The following is a 15,880-nucleotide window of genomic DNA, read 5'->3' on the forward strand; positions in this document are numbered from 1 at the left end:
ACTCCATGTGATATCAAGAAATGGCTGAAGGCACTGCAAAGGCAATGAGAGCCCTGACAATATTCCGGCAATGGTACTAAAGACTTGTGCGCCAGAACTTGCCGCGCCACTAACCAAGCTGTTCCAGTACAGCTACAACACTGGCATCTACCCAGCTATGTTGAAAATTGCCCAGATATGTCCTGTACACAAAAAGCAGGACAAGTCCAACCCAGCCAATTACCACCCCATCTCGATCATCAGTAAAGTAATGGGAAGGGTCATCAACAGCGGTATCAAGCGGCACTTGCTTAGCAATAACCTGCTCACTGATGCCCAGTTTGATTTCTGCCAGGGCCACTCAGCTCCTGACTTCATTATAGCCTTTGTTCAAACATGGACAAAAGAGCTGAACTCCTGAGGTGAGGTAAGGCGAGAATGACTGCCCTTGACACCAAGGCAGCATTTGACCGCGTGTGGCATCAAGGAGCCCTAGCAAAACTGGAGTCAATGGGAATCAGGGGGAAAACTCTCTACTGATTTGAATCATACCTAGCACAAAGGAAGATGGTTGTGGTTGTTGGAGGTCAGTCATCTCAGCTCCAAGACATCGCTGCAGGAGTTCCTCAGGGTAGTGTCCTCAGCCCAACCATCTTCAGCTGCTTCATCAATGACCTTCCTTCCAACATAAGGTCAAAAGTGGGGATGTTCGCTGATGATTGTCTAATGTTCAGCACCATTCACGACTCCTCAGATACAGAAGCAGTCCATGTCCAAATACAGCAAGACCTGGACAATATCCAGGCTTGGGCTGACAAGTGGCAAGTAACATTCGCGCTACACAAGTGTCGGGCAATGACCATCTCCAATGAGAGAGAATCCAACCATCACCCCTTCATGTTCAATGGCATTACCATCACTGAATCCCTCACTATCTATATCCTGGGGATTACCATTGACCAGAAACTGAACTGGACTAGCCATATAAATACTGTGGCTACAAAAGCAGGTCAGAGGCTAGGAATCCTGCGACGAGTAACTCACCTCCTGACTCCTCAAAGCCTGTCCACCATCTACAAGGCACAAGTCAGGAATGTGATGGAATAATCCCCACTTGCCTGGATGAGTGCAGCTCCTACCAACACTAAAGAAGCAGGACACCGTCCAGGACAAAGTAGTCCGCTAGATTAGTGCCACATTCACAAACATTCACTCCCTCCCCCACCGACGTACAGTAGCAGCAGTGTACATCATCTACAAGATGCACTGCAGGAATTCACCAAGGCTCCTTAGACAGCACCTTCCAAACCCATGACCACTACCACCTAGAAGGACAAGGGCAGCAGATAAATGGGAACACCACCACCTGAAAGTTCCCCTCCAAGTCACTCGCCATCCTGACTTGGAAATATATCGCCGTTCCTTCACTGTCACTGGGTCAAAATCCTGGAACTCCCTAACAGCACTGTGGGTGTACCTACACCACATGGACTACAGCTGTTCAAGAAGGCAGCTCACCACCACCTTCTCAAATGCAACTAGGGCTGGGCAATAAATGCTGGCCCAGCCAGCGAAGACCACATCCCGTGAATGAATAAAGAAAAATATACTCCCCACCTCAACAAGGGTTCTCTATAGTATCTAATAAAACATGCCTGCCCAGCAAAGATATAAAAGACAAATTACTTGCTTTGCTACAAGGATTAATTTTATTTGAAGAAATCAACATATATCTTTTGCTAGGGCAGATAAAGCAAGATAGCAATTTGAGTCAAAAACAATGTGTGAATATAATTAAATAACAGGTGACAACCAACCAATTACAAACTCAGAAAAGCCTAATGGAAATGTGGAAACAGAATCACTACTAATTAATGCAAAACGTTTACAATTGTAATAGCATATCTATGGTGTAGCGATCCTTAAACGATACAGGTGAGGAAAGTTATGGAATAAGTGACTTAAACCATTTATCACTCCACATTTCCCCTGGGATTTCTGTAACTCCCCATAGTTACTCTCACCTAAAACAATGAGGAGGTAATCGCTTTGCTGTCCCCTTAAAATTAGTAGTCATCATGATTTTCCTACATTTAAGCATGTTTTCATATCATCACTTAGAATAAAAAATAATGCCACTGATGAACTCGCTGCAGTGTGATTTAATGATTTTAAATACATTCTCTGATTATATTTAAATGATGTGCTAATTTTTTTTTTATACACAGTGGAATTTTTGCTGGACATTAAGTGTCATGTACTATTCCTTGAAACAATATCTATATTACATACTAAGTGTACTGCATTACATGTAACATTGAAGACTACAGTCTCAAGATGCTATACAAAAATTTAACAAACTATGCTAAACAGATGTGCACAATACAGCAGTGTGTATCTGTATAGCACTACATTAAACATTATTGACCACTATACTAATTGCATCTGTACAGAGATACATATATACCTGTATAGAGTACTACACTAAATGTTTCCAAGGTACTACAGTAAACATTGAACGCAGCACCACACTAAACCTTTAGAGTATTAAACGTGCATAGTACTACAATGAACTAGAACAGTATGCCTTATCTAGTATTGCATAGCTGGTGGCAGGCGTGGATTTTATTACGTTCCTCATTTTCATCAATTTTAAAACAGTAATGCACCTTATTAAATTAAGCAATACAGCATTAACATCAATAACAAGAATTAACTTGAAACATGGCAACTCCACAGTTTGTACACCTACAATTAATTTCATTAGGTTTGTCCAACATGGCTTTCATTAAAAAAAAAGTTGTCCTTTTATGCATTAACAGAGCTCATTTGCAACCACTGGTCCTACAATTCACCTCATGCACAAAAATCTTGAACAGAAACATTTCCAAAATGGATATGCTCGGAACTATGATCCTAGGTTTAAAAGAAAATAACTTGTTGAAACTTCTTAGCAAGCTGCCAAATGTGTGAGGTAATACTTGTTTAAAGAAAAATCACAAAACTGAAAGAACAAACAGAAACTGAAGCAGAAAGGCTGTAGGGTTACACAGATTATTAGAATTTACACATTCCCATTTCATTGTCATGTTAATCATATAAATCTACACTTCAGATGTTTAAATTTGTTTAAATGATTCAAAAATAGCATAATTCAATGACCATTAGTTGCACTGCATCTGGTTTGCAGCTATGTTCTCTACAATGTATTCCAATTAGAAAATCAGCAAAATAATAAGTTAGCACCAGTGACATCTGTGTGTTTGAGACAGTGAAATTTACGATCTGTCACCAACCCCGCCACTGCTGGAATATCTAGGCTATTAGATGTTAATGACCTCACTACTAGAATATGACAACTAAACTGGTTCTTCAAAGTCATCAGGACAGCATCCATGTTACAGAAGTAGTCAAACCCCCATTGATAAGGGATCACAGGATTTGATATGAGCTGGCAATCACTGCCAGCAAGTACCAAAACAGAAATTTATGATATCAAGGATGTTAACAAGTGGAGTGAGGGACTAATTAAAAGTGGGACACAGTTCTAACAACTGGTCTGAGGAAAATGGAAAACTTTTAATGTGCAAAATAAGTCTGAATGAAAGCAGCAGTCCCCATTATAGAACTAAATTTAAAAAATTCAAACATGTAGAGTAGTTGCGTAAAGAGACAAGGAACAAAGGTGAGAGATTCAACCGAGATTCAACTAATTTTCATGAGCTGATAAGGGATCTGGCCACACTGCACTGGAAATAAAGATTAGCAGGAAAAACAGAGATGAGCGATGAGGGGCTTTGAATAGAGGAGATACTTTAGGTACAGACTAGACACATTCTTATAAGTGGGAAAGGAAAGCCATCTAAAGCTAGGGATGCCTGGATGACTAAAGATATAGGAATCAAAACTAAACAGAAAAAAAAAGGCTTATGATTAAAGACCAATTCATAATGCAGTAGAGAATCAAGTAGAAAACAGGATGCACAAAGGATAACTGAAAAAGTAAACAAGAGGAGCAAAGAGTATGTATCATAAAAGATTAGCATATAGCAAAATCAAACACAAGTTCATTATAAACATATAAATAGTAAAAGAATAAACAAAAGAAAGACGGGATCAATTAGAGACACAAAAGGAAATCATCTTGGAAGCAGAGGATGTGGCTGGGGTACTAAATGAGTGCTGTGCATCCAACTTCACTAAAGATGATGTTGCTGCCAATGTCACAGTGAAGGTGGTGGTGGAGAAATTGGTTAGGAAAAACAGATTAAGAGGAGTTATTTGCAAGTTTGACCAAGTAGACAAAAGCAAAATACTGCAGAAGATGGAAATCTGAAATAAAAACAGAAAAATGCTGGAAAAACTCATCAGGTCGAACAGCATCTGTGGAGAGAGAATCAGAGTTAACGTTTCAAGCTTTAGCTCTGAAGAGTCACATGGACTCGAAACATTAACTCCATTTCTCTCTCCACAGGTGCTGTTAGACCTGAGTTTTTCCAGTATTTTGTGTTTTTATTTCAGAAAATTTACTCGGTTTGGATGGTTATGCATCCTAGATTAATGAAACAAGTAGGGGCGGAAACTTAAGGGACACTAGCCACCATCTTTAATGCTCCTTGGATATGAGCATGGTTTTAGGAGACTGGAGGATTGCAAATGTTACACTCTTGTTTAAAAAAAGGATCTACCGAGTAACTACTGGTCAGTCAAACATTACTGGTGGGGAAGCCTTTAAGGAAACAGTAGTTCAGAATGAAATTAAAATGGAAAGACAGATTGTAATGTGAGCAACAGCATGATTTTTTTTAAAAGGCAAATCATGTCCAACAAACTGAGTTATTTTATGAAGTGACAAAGAATATTGATGAGGGTAGTATGGTTGATGTATATATAGACTTCCGAAAGGAGTTTGATAAAGTAGCACATAGTAGACATGTAAACAAAATTGAAGCCGATGGGATAAAAAAAAATTGACAAATGGCAGGGTGGATAAGAAATTGGATGAGCAGCAGAAAGCAGAGAATAGTGGTGAATGGTTGCTTTCAGACTTGGGGGTGGGGAGGGGGAAACATACTGTGGTGTCTCCCCAGGGGTAGCATTAGGACTGCTGATCTTTTTGATATATGGTAACAATCTGATTGTGAATATACAGGGTATAATTTCAAAGTTCACAGATGACACGAAACTCAACAATGTAGCAACCAGTGAAGAGGATAGTAATAGACTTTGGGGGGGCATAGACAAATGCGCAGACACTTGGCAAATTCAATGCAGCCAAGTTTGAGGTGATGCATTTTGGAAAGAAGAAAGGAGAGGAGCAATGTAAATTAAATGGTATAATTTTAAAGGGGATGCAGGAACAGAGTTCACAAAAATTTTTGAATATGGCAGAACATATGGCAGTTAAAAACTCAGGTGGAGTCTCTACCTTTATAAAAGCAGGTATGAGTGTACAAAAGGAAGGAATAATAAACTATTATAAATTAGTGGTTAGGCTGGGGTAGTCTGTCCAATTCGGAACTTTAAGAAATACGTAAATGCCTTATACAGGATGCAGAGGAGACTGTCTAGAATGCCACACAAATGAAGAACTTCAGTTACATGAACAGATTAGAGCAGAAATAGTTATTTTGGGAATGCAGGAGGTTAAGGGGAGGTTTAGTAGAGGTATTCAAAATTGAGAGGTTTGGATCAAGCGAATGGGGAGAAATTATTTCCACTGGCAAGAGCACTTGTAGCCAGATGACAGATTTAAGGTAATTGGCAAAAGGACTAAAAGGGGAGATGAGAAGAATTGTTTTCTGCATTGTGTTGTGATGATCTGGTGTACTGCCTTAAAAGGTGGTGGAAGCAAATTCAATAGGGACATTCAAAAGGGACTTAGATAAATACTTCATAGAACACTTCATAGTCAGGGGAAGTGGTGGCATTGTCACTGGGCCAGTGTTCCAGAAACCCAGGATAATGCTCTGGGGATCCGGGTTTGAAACCTGCCACAGCAGATGGTGGAATTTGAATTCAATAAAAATCTGGAATTAAAAGTCTAATGATGACCATGAAACCATTGTCGATTGTTGTAAAAACCCATCTGGTTCACTAATGCCCTTTAGGGAAGGAAATCTGCTGTCCTTACCTGGTCAATCCTACATGTGACTGCAGACCCACAGCAATGTGGTTGACTCTTAAATGCCCTGTGAACAAGAGCAATTAGGGATGGGCAATAAATGCTGGACTAGCCAAAGACGCCCACAACCCATGAATGAATTTTTTAAAAATCATATAGAATCATAGAACTGTTACAGAACAGAAAGTGGCCGTTCAGCCCAATCTGTCTGTGCTGGCCCTCTGCAACAGCAATTCACCTAGTGGCATTCCCCTGCCTTTTCCCCATAGCCCTGTACATGTTTCCTTTTCAGATAATGATCCGATTCCCTTATGAATGCCACGATTGAACCTGCCTGCTCTCAGGCAGCACATTTCAGATCATCCACAGATCAATGCGGAAAACAATTCCTCTCATCGCTGCGTGATAAAGTTTTCCTGATGCCACCATTGCTTCTTTTGTTAATTATCTTTATCACGATCCTCAGAGACCAATAACTTGAGATATGAATTTCCCTGCGACCGACACAGCATTGCACAACAGGGCTTCAGGTTTTAAGGCTTTTACAATAACAAACACCAAAATCAACATACTTACTTACTAGGTAGCTAAATACACCAAATTACAGGAAAGATTTCCCCCATTAATACAACCAAAAACACTTCACAACCCATTTATATGTTACACCACACTCATAGCAGATATGTAGCCTTGTAGATTCAAGACCAAACCTCTGCCGAATTTTCCAGCAGGCTCCCTTCTCTGTCCTGTCAGGGTGATATTTCCAGTGTTCTTTTGAAAGTTGTTTCACTCAGTTTTCCAGCACTTGCAGTAGCAAGGTGCCCTCTGGCAACTCTTTGGTTCTTAAATCTCCACAAGTTCTGTCTCTTCGAACAAGAGAACCATTTCCCACCAACATTCTGCTTGGGGCTAACACAACAGTCTTTTCCCCTCTGCTTTTCTCTTCCCCCTCTTTTCAGGATCTCGGAGTCTGAGAGTCTGTATCCAGAAAGACCAGCTGCCCCTCTTTTGTGTCAAGGTGTGAAAACTGGCACTTGAGATTCAATAGGTTTTGACCTGGTCCTCTCCCCCATGGCACCCAAATGACTTAGGCCTGTCTCCGAGCAGAGTTCAGGATGATTACCATCCCCCTCTTCTGGGCACCCTGTTTTACCTTAAATTAAAAGAGAAAATTTAAAGCATAACCATCTTATAAAGCCTTGCATTCACAACATCTTAAATCTGTGCCCTCTGGTACTCTATCCTTCTGCCAATGGGAACATTTCTCCCTATCCACTCTGTTCAGGTTTCTCATAATTTTGAATACAGGTACCGGACCCCTTAACCGGCGTCCCAAAATCCAGAAGGACCCGAAAACTGGCTATGCTTGACGATGGTACCCTAGGTAGCAATTTGAAATTAGCACACAGAGTACTTTGTCGAGCTGCTGCTTTATTTGGTGGTGGCACCAATTCCCGCATCTATTACACACAGTTCAAACAAGTATTTCTCTGCAGTTCTAGTCTTTATTAGCCCTTGTTTCATGTCGAAAAGGCCAGGAGAGTGAGAAGAGGCAGCATTAGTTGCTGAGTATTAAGCAGGAAGTGTAGTAACTAATGCATCTCAGTGAAAAGATTAATATGGTGTTGGTGCATCGACCATTTATCATTTGAAACAAAAGGAGAAGTTACTTAAATTTTATGCTGACAGTGATGTGCCCAAATTAATGTTTAATAGGAAAACACTCCATCAGTCAAAGACTGTCCATGAAGACAAGGTGTTACTAGAGTGGATCAGGCAGTGTCAGAATGAAAAATATCCATTGGATCGCTTCATTATCATGGCCCAAATGAAAGTGTTTCATGAAGAATTAGATCTAACATCATATGAATACTCATCAGAATGGTATAACGAATTTTAAAAATGCCATGGTGTACGTCTGCTGAATGTATGCGGTGAAAACAATTTACCTGATAAAGAAGCTGCAGAGGCATACTTGAACGAATTTTCCATGTGTTATGATATGGCAGGTGGTATTTGCCAGGCTGACCAAATCAACAAGGAAAATTAGGCCACACTATCAACGGTTTTGCAATTTGTATTTATTACAAGAAGGTTTAAGCACTGAATTCAGAAGTAATGAATCCACTAACACCTTTAGAGATTTTAAAAATTAAATTAAAACATTAACACAAGATTACAGTTACACTATTACTTAGTAGTATAACAATTCCCAAAATTCCTAATTAACCTGACTCCCAACTGCACACCCCCTTTAAGGCAACAGTCCAAAATAGATTTTAAATTTAGATAGGAAAATCCAGCAAGGTTACCATAGCACCCACTCGACAAGTCGAACTCCAAAGGCTTTTAACACAACTTTGGTTACTGGAACATAAAACTTCTGCAAAGTGGCTAGAGACTGTTTCCCCAAGGTGTATCTTTTAGATCTTACATAGCCACCACTGATACAGCCTTCCATCCTTGTTTAATATATTTCTCTCTTTAATCTGTAAATCCCATTGTCCCCGTATGTCTTTGGAGTTTACTTATCCCATAATACAAAAATATTTCATGTTGTTATTATGGCCTTTTCCTTTTGGGAAAAATAACTAATAAACCTGTCCTATTTATCCTGTCATTCGCAAAACTTTATCATGTTTCTTTGAAAATCAAACACCTCTCCACTTATCTTAAACTGCAAATTTTATTCACACCCTATCTACTGACTTTTACCCTAGCTCACCCGTTAGCATTTCAAATACCCTTTTTATACCTAACTCTTTTGATAATTTCAATCTTGCAGTCTATCCAACGCACACACCCCTACCTTACAATACCCCACAATACTGTTATGAAAAATACAATAGTTTCGTGACACCTCCATCTTTATGGAAAAATGAACCATCATGATTTTAAAAGGCGGCTTCATTTTCTCAACCCATCTTACATTACTTACTATACTTAACTATATATACAAACTATTACATTGCCAGGTACATGCATTAACATAATATATACAAATCCTTTGTATCAACAGGGGTCATTTCAGTCCAGTGTCTGCGTTTAAATGTCCAATTTTCTTTCAACTTTAAACTCTCAACAATGCATCTGCAATTAGATTTTCTTGTCCAGCCACATGTATAACCTAAATTAAATGGCTGCAGTAATAAACTCCATCTGAATAGTCTTGCACTTCAGTCTCGAAATTTGTCCAGAAATTTTAAAGTATAGTGGTCTGTATAAACAATTGTTTCAGGCGAATTGCTTGCAACATAAATCTCGAAATGCTGCAATGCTAACACCAGACCTAGAGTCTCCTTTTTGATGGTTGAGTACTTTCTCTGATGTACATTCAGCTTCTCAATTCCACTTTCTTCATATTGCAACAACACAGCACCAATACCCAAATCACTTGCATCTACCGCCAACTTAAACTGCTTGACATAATTAGGTACTGCCAAAACTGGTGTCGTAGTCAACAGAGTTTTTAAATTGTCAAATGTATTCTGACACTCGTATCCACTGAAACTTGTCCTTTTTTAGTAGTTCAGTCAATGGAGCAACCGCACTGCTAAAATTTTGTACAAACCTCCGATAAAATCCACTCATGCCCAGAAATCTCAAAACTTCCAATTTTGTTCTTGGCACTGGGAAATTCACGCTTGCTTTTACTTTCACATCTCTTGGAGCCACCTTACCATGTCCAATGGTATGGCCTAGATATGTAATTTGCGCATTTGCAAATTCACTCAACCAAATTCACCACCAAACAAGCTTCTTACAGTCGATCAAACGGTTCTTTCAGATGTTATAAAAGCTCCTCCCACGGTTGACTGAAAACTGCCAAGTCGTCAATATAAACAGCACAATTGCTCAGTCCTGCAATTACTTTCAGTCTTTGAAATGGTGCTGGCGCATTCTTTATACCAAATTGCATAACTTTAAACTGACATAGTCCACCTGGCGTCACAAAAGCCGATATTCTCTTTTGCTCTCTCCAATAACGGTACTTGCCAATATCCTCACAGCAAGTCAATCTTTGTGATAAACTGATTGTCCCATTTTCTCAATATCCTATTCCACAGTTGGAAGATTATATGAATCTGCTTTTGTCAATGCATTTACTTTTCGATAATCCACATACAGTCTGTGTTCCGTCCGGCTTTGGTACCATGACAAAAGGTGAACTCCAGTTACTGCAACTAGGTTCTAAGATGTCATTCTGAAGCATGAATTCAATTTCTTTCTGTACTTGCTATAATTTCACTGGATTTAATCTATCAGGATGTTGCTTTATTGAAACTGAATCGCCCACATCTGCATCTTGTGTAGCTAAATTTGTCCTCCCCAGCTTATTCCCACAAATAGCTTTGTGGGGCTGGAATAGCTTCTCCAAATCACTTTGACACTTGTCTGGAAGGCAACTCAATATTACATTTAAATTTTTAAGTACCCCCTCATTGTCTAATTTGATTAGAGGAAAATCAATTTCAGAATTTTGCATTTCTACCTCTTTCTCCTTATATAACACCACTAATACCTCCTTTTGGTTGTCTTCCCTGTCAAAGTACTTTTTAAGCATATTTACATGACACACCCTCTGCATCTTTCTTCTGTCTGGAGTATCTGTTAAATAGTTTATTTAATTCAGTTTCTTTTCAAACCTTTGAGGCCCACTAAACCTTGCCTTCAATGGTTCACCTAACACTGATAACAAAACTAATACTTTTTCCCCCCAGTACAAGCTTTGGCTCTCTTATCTGCCTTCGCCTTCATCACCTGCTGTGATATCTTTAAATGTTCTTTAGCTAACTCTCATGCCCTGTTCAATCCTTCTCTGAAGTGTGTCACATAATCCAGGTGAGTAGTTTCCAAATTCTGGCCCACTAACTTCTCCTGAATGAACTTAAGTGGTCCCCTTACCTCATGACCATAAACTAATTCAAAAGGACTAAATCCTGTTGATTCATTCGGAGCATCCCTAATAGCAAATAACAAGAATGGAATCCTTGATCTCAGTCACGTAACTATAAGCCCTCATCATAGAAACTAGAAGGAGTAAGCCATTCGGCCCTTCGAGCCTGCTCCACCCTCCAATATGATCATGGCTGATTCTCTATCTCAACACCATATTCCCACTTTCTCTCCATTGATGCCCCTAATATCCAAAATATTATCAATTTCTTTCTTGAATATACTCAGTGACCTGGCTTCCACAGCCTTCTGTGGTAGAGAATTCCACAGCTTGACCACCCTCAGTGAAGAAAACTTTCCTCATCTCAGTCCTAAATGGCCTGTCTCGTGTCCTGAGACTGTGGCCCCTGGTTCTAGACTCCCTGACCATGGGAAACATCCTCCCTGCATCCAGTCTATCTAGCCCTGTTAGAATTCTATACGTTTCAATCAGATCTCCCCTCATTCTTCTAAACTCCAGTGAATACAGGTCCAGTCAAACCAATCTCTCTTCATACAACAGACTTTCCATTCCTGGTATCATCCAAGTGAACCTTTGCTGCACTCCCTCTATGGCAAGTATATCCTTTCTTAGGTAAGGAGATCAAAACTGCACACAATACTCCAGGTGTGGTCTCACCAAGGCCCTGTATAACTGCAGTAAGACATCCCTACTTCTGAACTCAAACCCTCTTGCAATGAAGACCAACATACCATTTGCCTTCCTAATTGCTTGCTGCACCTGCCTATTTGCTTTCATTGACTGGTGTACAAGGACACCCAGATCCCTTTGTACATCCACACTTCCCAATATATCACCATTTAAATAATACTCTGCCTTTTGGTTTTCACAACGAAGTATATACCTTCACATTTATCCATGTTATACTGCATCTGCCATGTGTTTGCCCACGCACACAACTTCTCTAAAATCGCCCTGAAGCCTCCTTGCATCCTCCTCACAACCCTGCCCAGTTTGGAGTCATCAGCAAACTTGGAAATATTGCATTTGGTTCCCTCATCCAAGTCATATCCTCAAAAAATTCCAGTAGATTAGTTAAGCATGATTCCCCTTTCATAAACCCATGCTGACTTTGTCTAATCCCGTTAATGCTTTCCAAGTATTCTGTTACCACGTCTTTTATAACAGACTCTAGCATTTTCCCCACTACTGATGTTAGGCTAACTGGTCTGTTATTCTGTTTTTCTCTCCCTCCTTTTTTAAATAGTGGGGTTACATATGCCACCCTCCAATTTGTAGGAACTGCTCCAGAGTCTATAGAATTTTAGAAGATGACCACCAATGCATCCAATATCCAATAAAGGCCACATCCTGTAGTACCCTGGGACGTAGATTATCAGGCCCTGGGAATTTTTCAACCTTTGACCCCATTAATTTCTCTAGCACCATTTTTTTTTAAACTAATGCTGATTTTCTTCAATTCTTTCCTCTCACTAGGCCCTTGGTTCCGTAACATTTCTGGGAAATTATTTATGTCCTCTTTTGTGAAGACAGAACCAAAATGTGTTCAATTCTTCTGCCATTTCTTTGATCCCCATTATAATTTCCCCTGTTTCTGACTGTAAGAGACCTACATTTGTCTTCACTAATCTTTTTCTCTTCACATTTTTATAGCAGCTTTTACAATCAGTTTTTATGTTCCTTGCAAGTTTACTCTCATACTCCATTTTCCCCTTCTTGATCAATCTTTTTGTCCACTTTTGCTGAATTCTAAACTCCTCCCAATCCTCAAGCTTGCTGCTTCTTTTGGCAATTTTACACGTCTCCTCTTTGGATCTAATACTATCCCTAATTTCTTTTGTAAGCCACGGTTGAGCCACCTTTCCAGTTTTATTTTTATGGCAGACAGGAATGAATAATTGTTGTAGTTCATGCATACGTTCCTTAAGTAATAGCCATTGCCTATCCACTGTCAACTCTTTTAGTAAGGATCCCCAATCCATCATTGCCAACTCGCACCTCATTCCCTCATAGTTCCCTTTAATTAGGTTCAGGACCTTAGTTTCGGATTCAACTTCTTCACTCTCCATCCTAATGGATAATTCTATCATTTTATGGTTGCTCTTTCACAAGGGACCCGACACAAGAGTGTTAATTAATCCTTTCTCATTGCACAATACCCAATCTAGGATAGTCTGCTCTTTAGTCGTTTCCTCAACGTATAGGTCTAAAAACCATCATGTACACACTCCAGGAAACCCTCCTCTATAGTATTATTGCTAGCTTGGTTTGTCCAATCTATATGTAGATTCAAGTCACCGATGATTACAGTTGTACCCTTATTGCACGCGTTTCTAATTTCCTGCTTAATGCCTTCCCTTACATTTCCATTACATTTCAGGGCCTATAGAGAACCCCCAACGTTTTCTGCCCCTTGGTGTTTATCTCCACCCAAACAGATTCCACATCATGATTTTCCAAGCCAGCATCTTTCCTCGCTATTGCATTGATTTCCTCCTTTACTAACAATGCTACCCCATCTCCTTTCCCTAATTATCTATCCTTCCTAAATATTGAATACCCCTGGATGTTCAGTTCCCACCCTTGGTCACGCTGCAGTCATGCATCCGTAATTGCAACTATATCATAACCGTTTATATCTATTTGCACTGTTAATTCATCTACCTTATTGCGAATGCTCCGTGCATTAAGATACAATGCCTTTAGACTTGTCTTTTTAACCTTGTTAGTCATTGTAGCTTTATTTTGCACTATGACCCGATTTGCTTTTCACCCTTGTTTTTTTCTGCCTTTCACTTTTGCTTCTTACTTTTCTGTCTTTCATTTCTATCCTTGTTTCCCCCTCCTCTGTCTCACTGCTCAGGTTCCCAACCCCCTGCCATTCTAGTTTAAACCCTCCCCAACAACACTAGCAAACACTCCCCCCGAGGACATCGGTCCCGGTCCTGCCCAGATGCAACCCATCCATCCTGTTTGTGCTGGTCCCACCTTCCCCAGAACCGGTCCCAATGTCTCAGGAATCTGAATTCCTTCCCCTACACCATTTCTTCAGCCACATATTCATCTCATAGATCCTATTATTTCTACTCTTGCTAGCACATGGCACTGGTAGTAATCCTGAGATTATTACCTTTGAGGTCCTGCTTTTTAATTTACATCTTAACTCCCTACATTCAGTTTGTAGGACCTCATTCCTTCGAACTCCACCACCTGAAGGTCCTGAGGATATGCCTCTCCTCTCCGGTCTCGGCCTCTGTTTATCGCGCCCTTTTATACCTCTCTCGCTGGCCTCTCCTCTCCGGTCGGCCCCAAGTCTCCCCGAAATTCCTGCTCTGTACTCGCGCCGCTTTCAGCCCTGAGCCCCGCTCCCGCTCTTTTTAAATCTCCACTCTGACTCTCAGCTCCCGCTCTTTTTAAACTTACCAAGGCCACCGCTCCGCTCGCACTGCCTCATGGTCCCACTCTCAAATCATGGTTTTTAAAGTTTGATGCAATCTCTCTAAAACACCTTGTGATTCAGGATGATAAGCCGATGACTTAAACTGCTTTATCCCCAGGCTGCTTGTTATTGCCTTAAACAGCTGTGACATGAAATTCGAACACTGATCAGACTGCATTTCTTTCGGTAGCCTGTATCATGTAAAAATTTTAGTCAACCCCTCTATAATTCTCTTTGCTGTAATATTTCATAAAGGTATCGCTCCTGGGAGCCTTATAGATATATCCATTATTGTCAGCAAGCACTGATTTCCACTTTTAGTCTTAAGGAGGGGCCCTACACAATCAATCAGGACCCTGGTAAAGGTTCCTCAAATGCTTGAATCAGAATTCAAGGTTCCGGTTTAATTACTGCTTGAGGTTGTCCATTCACCCGACATGTGACATAATCTACAGAATTTGACTATATCTTTATGCAATCCAGGCCAATAAAAATGTTTTTATATTTTCACCTGCGTTTTCCAAATTCCAAAATATCCCGCTATTGGAATTTCATGACCTACTCTCAATATCTCATTTCTGTATCCAGATGGTAAAATTATTTGATGTTCTACCTCCCACTCCTCGTCTGCTGAAACATGAGACGGCCTCCATTTCCTCATTCACACATTACTTTAAGGTAATAACATTCTTTAATACATTCTGCTACTGTTTCCGAATAAGCTGTCTGATATAGCTGTATATGTGAATCCTTCTGCTCTAACTCCATCAATTTTAACTGAACTAAACACTTCCACTTCATTCTCTTCAACCTTCTCTTCCTGTACAATCTTTTCAAAAACAGATGCAACTAATTGAGTGTCGGCATCTTTTCCCTGCCTTTTAGATTCCTTCTCCTCTTGCTTCAACCTGTGAGTTTGTGATCATGTCACTACACAATCTGGAAACAATCCAGGATGCTCTTTCGGCAACACCTCTGCTGAATGCAGTTCCACATGCTGCTGCTTGACTACAGTAGGCATCACCAACATCTGTGACCCAACTATGTCATTACCTAAAATAAACTGAGCCCCTGCAATGGGCAATGTTTCCACTGCTTCAACAAACACCTCACCTGTTTTCAACTTACTTTTAAAATTTACCTTCTATAATAGATTAGGCTTAGCATCTCCATGAATTCAAATTATCACTCTTTCCTGCAATACTCCTTCTGGACAATAAACCACACTATACCATAACATTAAGGATTGACTAGCCCCTGTATCACTTAAAATTTTAAAATCTTTGCCTGCTCCACCCTGTACACGTGGAAAGACTTTCCCTTCATACACAAAATCTTTAAGCAGTTTCGTAACCTACCCTTCAACACTCCCTTGGGTAAATTGTGAACACATCCTCACTGCTTTACGTATCACTAATTC

The 15,880-nt window shown here is 40.0% G+C and overlaps 1 protein-coding gene and 1 pseudogene across 9 annotated transcripts in view; both read right to left on the bottom strand.

Annotated features, from left to right (window-relative positions):
• The window catches only part of fbxw7 (F-box and WD repeat domain containing 7), a 424,910-nt gene that overhangs the window by 370,574 nt on the left and 38,456 nt on the right, over positions 1-15,880 (bottom strand). The window lies entirely within an intron of this gene.
• LOC144688679 (phosphoglycerate mutase 2-like) overlaps positions 1-15,880 on the bottom strand; it is a 35,532-nt pseudogene that overhangs the window by 11,687 nt on the left and 7,965 nt on the right.

Source organism: Cetorhinus maximus, chromosome 1 (assembly GCF_964194155.1).
Source record: "Cetorhinus maximus chromosome 1, sCetMax3.hap1.1, whole genome shotgun sequence".
Taxonomy (NCBI): domain Eukaryota; kingdom Metazoa; phylum Chordata; class Chondrichthyes; order Lamniformes; family Cetorhinidae; genus Cetorhinus; species Cetorhinus maximus.